This window comes from Pituophis catenifer, unplaced genomic scaffold, assembly GCF_029215685.1.
Source record: "Pituophis catenifer annectens isolate HBS135680 unplaced genomic scaffold, rPitCat1.0.hap2 SCAF_10, whole genome shotgun sequence".
Lineage (NCBI taxonomy): Eukaryota > Metazoa > Chordata > Lepidosauria > Squamata > Colubridae > Pituophis > Pituophis catenifer.
Window position 1 is genome coordinate 31,615,923 of NW_027256890.1, and position 11,005 is coordinate 31,626,927.

Genomic DNA, 11,005 nt, shown 5'->3' on the forward strand with positions numbered 1-11,005 from the left:
ATAGGTTCTCCTGCTTGAACAGGGGGCTGGAATAGAAGCCCTCCAAGATCCCTTCCAGCTCATTCTATTCTATTCTATTCTGTTCTATTCTATTCTACTCTACTCTACTCTACTCTACTCTACTCTACTCTACTCTACTCTACTCTACTCTACTCTACTCTACTCTACTCTACTCTACTCTACTCCAGTTCCAACACTCACTCTTCACAACAGGATGGATCATAGGCTGAAAAAGCTTCCCTTCCTGAAGAAGGACAGCAAGGAGTCAGAGTCACAAATCAGCAACAATGACCTGCGTCAGTGGGACAATCAGGAAGTCCTCTTCTCTGGCTCCCACCCATCCGGTTCTTTAGCCAGTCAAAGAACCATGGAGGCCTTGCCTCTGATTGTGATGTCTTCCCCAGTTCAATTGGACATGAGGAAGAAGGTGCAGCCTCCAGCGCTGGTGCTGCCAGATTTGGTGCGCAGGACATCTGCCAGGACCCCTCTGAAGGCTTCTCAGGGGGAGATGAAGCCTGGCCTGAAAGAGCCCCCTCCCTTTCCAAGGAGGCCCAAGAGGGAAAGGCCTCGGGGGAGTAAACCCACTCCAGACGCCGTCCTGCCTTCATATCCAGGTATAGACGCTACAGGGCTGGGCTACCTATGGAACCACCTTGTCCCATCACATCAGCCCACCCCACACTACCAATCAATCTATCTATCAGAACACAGCCAGAAGGGACCTTGAAGGTCTTCTAGTCCAACCTCCTGCTCAAGAAGGAGATGCTACACAATCCCAGACAAATGCCTATCCAGTCTCTTCTTAAAAGCCTCCAGTGATGAAGCACTCACAACTTCTGGTGGCAAGAAGTTCCACTGGTTGATTGTCCTCACTGTTAGGAAGTTTCTCCTTAATTCCAGGCTGCTTCTCTCCATGAGTAGCTTCCATCCGTTGCTTCTCTTCCTGCCTTCTGCTGCTTTGGAAAATAAGTTGACCCCCTCCTCCATATATGGAATTGGAAAAAATTCCAATTCCATATATGGAGTTCAAAGTTCCTCCTCAAGACGGTTGTCTAAGAACATGAAGATCAGGGACTCGAGAGTTATGACACGTTTGACCCTTCCCTCAGGATCAGTCTGGTCTAAGCACATTTTTTCTCTCTTCGCTTTGAGAAGACTTGTCCCATCAAATTGCCCATCAATCTCTGTCTGTCTCTTCTTCTCAGAACTCTCTGACGAGTGCTTTAGAAATTTATGGGAGAGCAAGAAGCCGCTAAAAGGCAGACCCGTCAAGGAAGTCCTCATGAACCTCATGTTCATGAGGACATGAAAACCTCAGGTTTCCCCCAAGTTGATGTAAGACTACAACGGAGCACCAAATTTCTGCTGCTGAGGGAAACAGTCGTAAAGTGAACTTTGTCCCATTCTTGGTGATGCAGGCCAAGGAAACGTGGAATTGACCAAACCAGCGTGAGCTCTAATAATCCACTCTATTATTTGAGGGGGAAGAGAAAATGGGAGGCCGATTTGTTGCTGTTGCTTGTTTGTTTTGCATTGTGTTTTGTGGTTGCTGCACAAGCCGCCGAGTGCTCTCCTGAACAACAGCGGGAGGCCGATCGGTGTCAGCGCAAGCCTGGGCTTTGCAGGGGGCCTCGGCTGAATGATTGGCCCCAACTCTTCCTCCTTTCTTGGATTTAGCAATGCAGTGCAAGCCATCAAAACTTTAATATTATGTGCCGGCTATCAGGAGGAGTTCAGTCAGTTGGAGAAGGTTAGATGCTGGGACATGATGGTGACTCCTGATGGTTTGTTCGAAGCCATTTTCTTCCTGGTCCTGTAAGAAATTAAAAGACAAAAGAGGTTGGCTACAAGTGGCAGCGGGTGGGAGAGGGAGGGGAGGGGAGAGGGAGAGGGAGAAGAAAAGGCAGAGAGAGAGAGAGAAAGCTAGAGAGAGTGGGGAGAGGGAGGGGAGGGGAGAGGGAGAGGAAGAAGAAAAGGCAGAGAGAGAGAGAAAGCTAGAGAGAGTGGGGAGAGGGAGGGGAGGGGAGAGGGAGAGGGAGAAGAAAAGGCAGAGAGAGAGAGAAAGCTAGAGAGAGTGGGGAGAGGGAGGGGAGGGGAGAGGGAGAGGAAGAAGAAAAGGCAGAGAGAGAGAGAAAGCTAGAGAGAGTGGGGAGAGGGAGGGGAGGGGAGAGGGAGAGGAAGAAGAAAAGGCAGAGAGAGAGAGAAAGCTAGAGAGAGTGGGGAGAGGGAGGGGAGGGTAGAGGGAGAGGAAGAAGAAAAGGCAGAGAGAGAGAGAAAGCTAGAGAGAGTGGGGAGAGGGAGGGGAGGGGAGAGGGAGAGAGAAAGAGAGGAACTGGGAGGGGGAGAGAGAGGAAGAGGAGAGAGGGAGGGAGAAAGAGAAAGAGGGAAAGAGAGAGGGAGGGGGAGAGAGAGAGAGAGGGAGAGGGAGGGAGAGAAAGAGAGGGAGGGTGAGAAATTCTCTAAATGGAGTAATTCATTGAGTAATTGAATTCACATCATGATTTCTCTAGCTTGTTTTTTTCTCCCTAACCAGCAGATCTCCTCTGAGCTCTCCATATTTGCTCTTTTGGGAATTTAGTCAGCTTCTCTAAACTGGAGCTCAAGGTGATGTTCAGAGAGGCCAACACCTACCTGCCCCGTCCCGATCTAAGAGAGAAGACCATCGGGAAGCTTTTCTTCTCGGGGGTGAGGAGACCTTGGGATGCACCCCAATATTCTGGACAGCCATTTGTCTGACGTTGTAGAGCAGGGGTCGTCCAACGTTTTAAAGAGGGGGCCGATTCATTTTTTTTGCCTTTCTCCTTCCTAAGCCCCCATTTAAATTGCTTTTAAAGACTTTTAATTTGAAGGAGTTCTTTACAAGCCCACAGCTGCTTTTCCAGGCTGCACCGGCGAGATCACCCCTCAGCTGGCCCTCAGCTGGCCTTACAGCTGGCTCGCTGGGAGATAAGGCAGTTAGGGGCGGGGCAAGGGGCGGGGCTTAATCACACCACCCCGCGGGCCGTATTCTTTGCCCGTGGGCCGTAGTTTGAGGGTGCCTGTTGTAGAGGGTCTGCTGCTTGAGCAGGGGGTCTCCAAGGTCTTCTGCTAGTCTGTTAATCGGTGGAAGGGCTTCCCTCCAGAAGTTGTTGGTGGGGAAGGTGGGAGGGAGGGAAAAGAAGGGAGGGAGGGAGGAAGGGAGGAAGGAAGTCTCAATGACCACAATTTCCTTTTACTCTTTGCATTATAGGCAGTTTTGTGTTCTTACAACTATCATTTACATTACCTTTTGCCATACTGTAGTCCTCGACATGACTGTCATAGAACCTCCAGTGGTCACTAAGTGATTTCAGCAGTCCTTAAGCCAATGCCATGGTCGAATACTTAGGATAAACCAGATCTTTCAGTGATTTCCATCTAAAAGTTGTCCTCGATATACGACCACAACTGAGCCCCAAATTTCTGTTGCTAAGCGAAAGTTCTTAAGCAAGTTTTGCCTCATTGTTTGACCTTCCTTGCCACAGTTGTTAAGTGAATCGCTGCAGTGCAGTTCTTACGGTGGTCAATCTGATGAATTAGTGAATCTGGTTTCCCCATTGACTTGGCCTATCAGACGGTCATAAAAGGGATCACGTAACCTCGAAACACTGCGACCGTCATAAATATGGACCGGCAAGTACCCAAATTTTGATCACATGACCATGAGGATGCTACAATGGTCTGAAAGTCTGAAAAATGGGCATGTCCCTTTTGTCAGTGCCGTTGTGACTTTCAGTGGTCACTAACCGAGGACTGTATTTTCTTTTTCTCTCCCCGTAATGGCTGAAAGTGGCATCTTTAGTCGAGGCTCTCAGGGCAGTTCCCTTCCTTGGCTTGGCTAATGCTCCGTATCTCCACTCTTCTTCCTCAGCTGCTGTATCACCCGGAGGTTGGAGACTTCTTTATGACGCAAGACATTCTCGATGATTCAGCCGTATCCTCTCATCCAGATCTTTAGCGTGAGAGGGCTGGGATATGTTCTTCAGCACCCCTTCGAGGTAAGAGATGGGGGGCAGGAAGGGAGTGGCTTCCAAGGTAGTAGCAGGTGTGGCCTCACTCTCTGGGAAGTCTTCAAGGCTGGGAAGGACAGAAGAAGGAGAAGAAGACAATCATCAGGAACAGGATGGACTCAGCTAGAGTGGTGTCTCTTCTACAAAGACGGGTGCACCCCTGGAAGATCTGAAGGATCAAGTAGATCTCAAAGCAGAACAAGAGGAAACAGATGGGAACTGATGAAGGAGAGAAACAACCTGGAACTAAGGAGAAATTTCCTGACTGTGAGAACAATTCATCCTTGGAACGACTTGCCTCCAGAAATTGTGGCTGCTCCATCACTGGAGCTTTTCAAGAAGAGACCAGGCAGCCATTTGTGCAGCATAGTCTAGGGTCTTCTGCTTGAGCAGGGGGTTGGACTGGAAGACCTCCAAGTTCCTTTTCAACCCTCTTCTTCTATGCTTTGTGGGCTTCTCTTGTGTTTGTCATGATCGCTGCGAGACTCAGAGAACTCCAGTGACCGTGTTTAATTGCTCGTTCCTTTCCCTGCTTCCTCCAGAAGAACATCTCAGGGCCAGTTTTCATGCCGGTCATCAACTGCGCTTGTCACCCAGAGAAGAGTGTAGCGAAGGAAACTCTCCGGACCCTCCATTTCCTCCTTAGGCGCCTTGTTGCGGACATCCATGCATTGAGGCGGTCCATCTAATTCCTCTCCTGTTGAAATATTTTCCTGACGAAAGTCAACCAAATCACGACAAACTGGTTTCCCCTCCTCTTTTTTAATTATTTCTGTAAGAAATAAGAAATGAATGAAGGAATCAATAAAAACATGAGTGAATGGATGAATAAAGGAACGAATAAACAAAGGAATAGATGGATAAATGAATAAATAAATGAATGGATTAATGAATAGATGAACCAATGGATGGATGAATGACTGGATGGATAGATGGAAGGATGGAAGGATGGATGGATGAATATCAAAGCTGTTCTGGCGAGGAAGCCCACAGATGCCTCTACTTTCAGTGGTGCATTTTGGGGGGGGGTGGCTTATGCCAAATTTTGCTCCAATTTTTTTTTTTTTTTTTTTATTAAATTTCCATACCGCCCTTCTCCCGAAGGACTCAGGGCAGTGAACAGCCACAAGATAAAACACATAAATACAAAAAATTTAAAATGAATTAAAAACGAATTAAATAATTTCAGCCCCCACCAGTTTGCCCACTGCCTCCCACCAACCAGGGCATGCCTGCTCTTGATGAGGAGACCCCCCCGAGGCTGACTCTTCTGCTCAGCCCCTTTCCCCTTCCCTCAGGCCTGGCCCACCTCTAGATTTAAGGAAAGCAGATCCGCGGGCTGAGGGCTTACTGCAATGGGCATGGTAGACTTGCTGTTTCTTCTCCCGATGGCTTTGGTGCTGGGGTCTTGATCCTGAAGCCTTTTGAGGAGGGGCTTCGTGATCTTCAGGTTAGCATAGAGGTCTGCGGCCAGCGCCTTCCATAACTCTCTGGTGCTTCTGTGCAGGTGGAAAAATGGATTGGGGGAAAAATCAGATTCTTTCCCCATTTTCGAAGAGACAGTCAATCCAGATAGATTAAATCCCCCCCCCACCAACGGAAGAAAGGATTAGAAAACAGATGGCCAAATGAACCGTTTTAATACAAACAGGGTGTGTCTAACTGATGAGGACTTATAAGTCCAAAATAGATCTATCTTAGTCTCCTTAGTCTCCCAATGGGCAGCAGAGTGTTTGCTGGCTGCCAGGAAAAAAAAAGCCTAGAAACTAGTGGATTGTGATTTCACTGAATTAGGGTTCCATAAAAATCTTGGTTTATGTAGGAAGAACCTGGCTAAAGAGAAATACACGTAAAGCCTATGAAAAGGAAAGGAAAAAAAAAACAAATACTGTACCTTTACAGGGAGGATACATGGGATGAGGGTGTGGCTAACTGATGAGGACTTATAAGTCCGAGATAGATCTATCATAGTCTCCTTAGTCTCCCAATGGGCAGCAGAGTGTTTGCTGGCTGCCAGAAAAAAAAAGCCCAGCATCAGATGCTTGGCCACTGGTTCAGATTTATGACCGTTGCTGTGTCCCAAAGTCAAGCGATCACAGTTTGCGACCTTCTGACAAGGAAAGTCAGTGGGGAAACCAGATTCACTTAACAACCATGTTTCTAACTTGAGAGCTGCAGTGATTCACTTAACAGATGTGACAAGAAAAGTCCTAAAATATCTTTAAAAGGTCATTCCCATATCCTCTTCCCCCTCCCTCTTCCCTCCTTCCCTTCTTCCCTCCATCCCTCCCTCCCTTCCTTCCCTCCTTCCTTCTTTCCCTCCCTCCCTCCCTTAATTCCTTCCTTCCTTCCTTCCTTCCTTCCTTCCTTCCTTCCTTCCTTCCTTCCTTCCTTCCTTCTTTCCTCAACAACTGTTTCTAACGCAACAACTGCAGTGGTTCACTTAACAACCATGGCAAGAAAGTTCGTAAAATGGGGGGAAATCCACTTAACAACGGTCTTGCTTCAGAACAGCAATGTTGGGCTCACTTGTGTCGTAAGTCGAGGACCGCCCATATATTCCTCTGGGTTGGTATCTCCCTGTGAAGGAGCAAGGGTTGCCAACTGATCTGATTGCAGGAAGCTTACGTTGCTCCTGGGCCTTTGCTGCTTTTTCTCTGCAGCAATGAAAGCCTTCCGAAGCACGGAAACCCTGGTCCACTCCCGAAGTTTGCTTTTCAAGGAAGCCCAGGCAGGTAAAACGTTGGCCATTTCCCTGCCACATCTGCTGAGGAGTTGGCAAGCCACACCACACCCTCCGTGGCTGAGAGTTCAGTGGGCCGTCCCTCACGGAGGGCCTCTGCGCCACCGGAAGTGCCAGGGACCCCAAAACTGATCAAGGGAGGGGAGGTTTCCAGGAGCAGCGTGTCTCCAAAATTAACCCAAAGGTGCTTTTCCCAGAATGACCCAGTTGGAAGTTGGAGCAGTGGTGAAATTCAAAAATTTTCCCTACCGGTTCTGTGGGCGTGGCTTGGTGGGCAGTTGACCGGGTGGGCGTGGCTTGGTGGTTATGTGACTGGGTGGGCGTGGCTTGGTGGTTATGTGACTGGGTGGGCGTGGCTGTACAATTGACTCACACACAATGCAAAAGCTGCTTGACTTCACACAAAATGGCCCCTGCAACAAACAGGAACCTCACAGAATCACAGAGAGCTCAAAAACAAACTATCACACTTTACACAAAAATAACACAAAAGCTGCACAACTGACTCAAACGCAATGCAAAAGCGGCTGAACTTCACACAAAATGGCCCCTGCAACAAGCAGGAACCTCATAGACAATCAGGCACAGCTGATTTCTCACAGCTGATTGGTAGTAAAAAAATGCTAAAAAAAAGTTTTAAAAAAGCTCCGATATTGCCTGGTTCAGCTGATTGTCGTACTTTTTAAAGCATTTTTAAACTATCGGTTTGGGCAAAAGGTAGCAATTATTACTATCGGTTCGGGCTCACCTGCCCAAACTGGTAGCATTTCACCCCTGCCTTGGAGGTCTTCTACTCCAAACCACTCCTTTTTTTTTATTAAAAAGTTTTTTTTTAAATTTTACACATATTTTCCCTTCCCTCCTCTCCCCTCCTGCCCAACCCTCCCCCCTCCCCCCAGACTTCCCAGAGCAAATACAGGCTATAGCATTTAACAAACATATAAAAAAACATAAGCTAACTATCTATAGATTTATCTCCCTTTTACACTTTAACTCCCCTTGTTCATAACTGAATATAACTATTTAAACCAATTATTGTTTGAAAATAATGAATCCAACTTCATTCTTGTCCGTTCTTCAATAATATGCAAATCTTCTTTCTTCCAGCATTGCACAATCAGCACCCAATTACAATTAACCATCACATCTCCAACCCTTACATATATTAACCCATTGACAAAATATTTTAACCAATCTTAAATAAACTATATTGTAAAAACCTTATTTGTACTTTTTACCCCATAAACTCATATTAATTCTTCCTGGGAACATGCCTTACTTAATAACTTTGCATAAACTTATTCATCTTATTCTCTACAAATACAAATATAATCAAATAACATCTTCACTATTTGATATCTATAAAAAATATTGTAAAAGACCTTCCCTCAACCCTTGCACCACTTATATTTTCCTTATACCCCACAAGTTTATATTTATTCTTCAACAAAACATTCTTTATAAGCTTATATAAATTTTCAGCAAAGCATTCCTTAAAATTAACTTTAGTGTTAATATACTTCAGGACAAAAGTGAAAGTTTGGTCAGTAGCCCATAACAATTCAAACATAAGATTACTTAATATAACTTTTCAAAACAAATCATGTCCCTAAATAAAAGTCTAGTCATTCATTTTCACTACTACTATCCTCCCCAGGCAAAAAGATTGTAATTTTTCCATCTTGATTTTTTCCTGACTTTTTTGCGAACCTTCTTCTTCAGTCTTATTCCTCCATCTCATCATGTTGAGAAACTGACCGGGACATGTTCAGAAAGTTCAAACAAGGTATGCCGTATATATCGGGAAATTCCAACATTCCAAAATCAAATTCTGATTATTATTTTTTTACAGAACTTGGCTGAGGAAAGACTCGTAAGATTATGCCACCATCTGCTGGAAGAATTTGGAAAGACTTGGCAGAAAGTGGAGAACGAAAAGAAAGGAAACGGAAAGTGGAGAACGAAAAGAAAGGAAACGGAAAGTGGAGAATGAAAAGAAAGGAAACGGAAAGTGGAGAACGAAAAGAAAGGAAAGCCTTGGGGTAAGGTAGTCCTCGACTTACAACAGTTCATTTAGTGACCATTCAAAGTTACAACGGCACGGAAAAAGTGACTTAGGGCTGTTTTCCACAGCATTTCCCAGGGTCACACAATCCAGATCCAGACACTAGGCCACTGATTCACATTTACGACTGTTGCAGTGTCCCAGGGTGACGTGATCCCCTTTTGTGACCGTCTGACCAGCAAAGCCAATTCACTTAACAACCTTGTTGCTTATTTAACAACTGCAGAGATTCACCTAACAATGGTGCAAGAATGGTTCGTAAAATGGGACAAAACTCACTTAAAAATGTCTCACTTAGCAACAGAAACTTTGGGCTCAATTGTGGTCGTAAGCTGAGGACCAACCATGTTTCAACGGTCATCAGTGTGAAAAAGGGACGTAAAACACTTTCTTCAGTGCTATTGTAGCTTCGAACGGACACTAAATGACCGGTTATAAGTTGAGAATTACCTGTCCTGATATTTCTATGCCTTTTTGGTCTGCCTTTCTCCACTTTGGGGCATCTACCATAATTAGACGCTATTCTTTGCTAAAGAAAAGAAGAATTAGGGGCGACATGATAGCAGTTTTGCAGTATTTGAGGGGCTACCCCAAAGAAGACGGGGTCCAATTATTCTCCAAAGCACCAGAAGGCAGGAGAAGAAACCACGGAAACTCATCAAGGAGAGAAGCAACCTGGAATTAAGGAGAAACTTCTTAACAAAGAAGACAATTAACCAGGGGAACAGCCTGCCACCAGAAGTTGTGGGTGCTTTATCAGTGGAGGCTTTAAAGAAGACAAAGTTATCTTAGATTGTGTAAATTCTCCTGCTTGAGCAGGGGTTCGGTTAGAAGACCTCCAAGGTCAGGGGTGAATCTCCTGGTTCGGACCAGATTGCCCGATCCGGTAGCGATGGCGGCGGGTGGTTCGGAGAACCGGTAGCAAAAATCCCTGCATCCCCCCCCCACACACACACACCATGCCCAGCTGACCCGCACGATCATCAGAGGCTTTTTTTTTACTTTTAAAAGCATTTTTTCTACAACCTCTTCCGCTGAAAAAATGTTTCCGCCGATCCCAGCTGAGTTGCCTGATTGGCAGAGAGGCTTTTTTAAAAAATGCTTTAAAAGCCTCTGACAATCCCAGCTGTGTTGCCTGATCGGCAGAGGCTTTTCAAAGCATTTTTTTGCATTTGCAGAAAAAATGCTTTGAAAAGTTAAAAAAACAAAGTTGGCCATGCCCACCCAGTCACATTACCCCCCCCCAAGCCACGCCCAAAGAACCGGTAGTAACAAATTTTACATTTCACCCCTGTCCAAGGTCCCTTCCAGCTCTATTCTATTCTTCTTCTTCTATTCTAAAAACAATTTCCCCTAGGAGACGCACATGAATATATGATTATTGACAATGTCTGTACTGAACAACTCCCTTAATCCATTTAAAAGTCATTAAATCGATCACGGACGCAGGATGACCTGGTTTATGACCGGTCCAACTTACAACCTATGAGGCTGGGCTCATTCAGGGCTGAAAGTTGAAAGGACTGCCAGGAACAGATATGAGGAGGGGACCAGTGCTCGGCCACCTTCTGGCTTAACAAACTAAGTTGAGAAACGTCGCATGCTTTCCAAAGGAGATCAGGGCCCATGGGAAGACGCCTTTGGGATCCAGAGGTTTTCCTGAAGGCTTTTATTCAATGCTCCATCTATGTGGATAATAATGAGCATCTTTTTGGAGGACATTAGATCTCCCCCCACGGAGTGTTCAGCTCTCTGCATCTGCCCTACTCTAGGCGTTCCTATTTCTGTTGGAAGACGACCAAGAGTGGAGATGTTCCAGATATCATCGATGGTTGATGGTTGCTACCGCCCTTCTCCAATAGCACCTGTGGCTCTGTGACCTTCTCGTGGAACCTTCTCCTCTCTCTGACATTAAATTGTTCTGTCTATCTCCAGGGCCTGTTTCCACAATCTCCCTGCCAGGTCTTGTTTCTGCGACGTTCCTTCGTGGTCCTTCGCGATGTAAGAATTATCTTCACGCTTCCTCGCTTTCCCCAAAGACCAGCTGGAAGGCAGGTGCCCAGAGGGTCATGGGTTGCCCCTTCCCCACTTTGGAAGAGCTTTATAGCTCCCGCTGGCTTTAGAAAGTTCAAAGCATCCTTAAGGATCCATTTCATCCTGGGCCCCCCT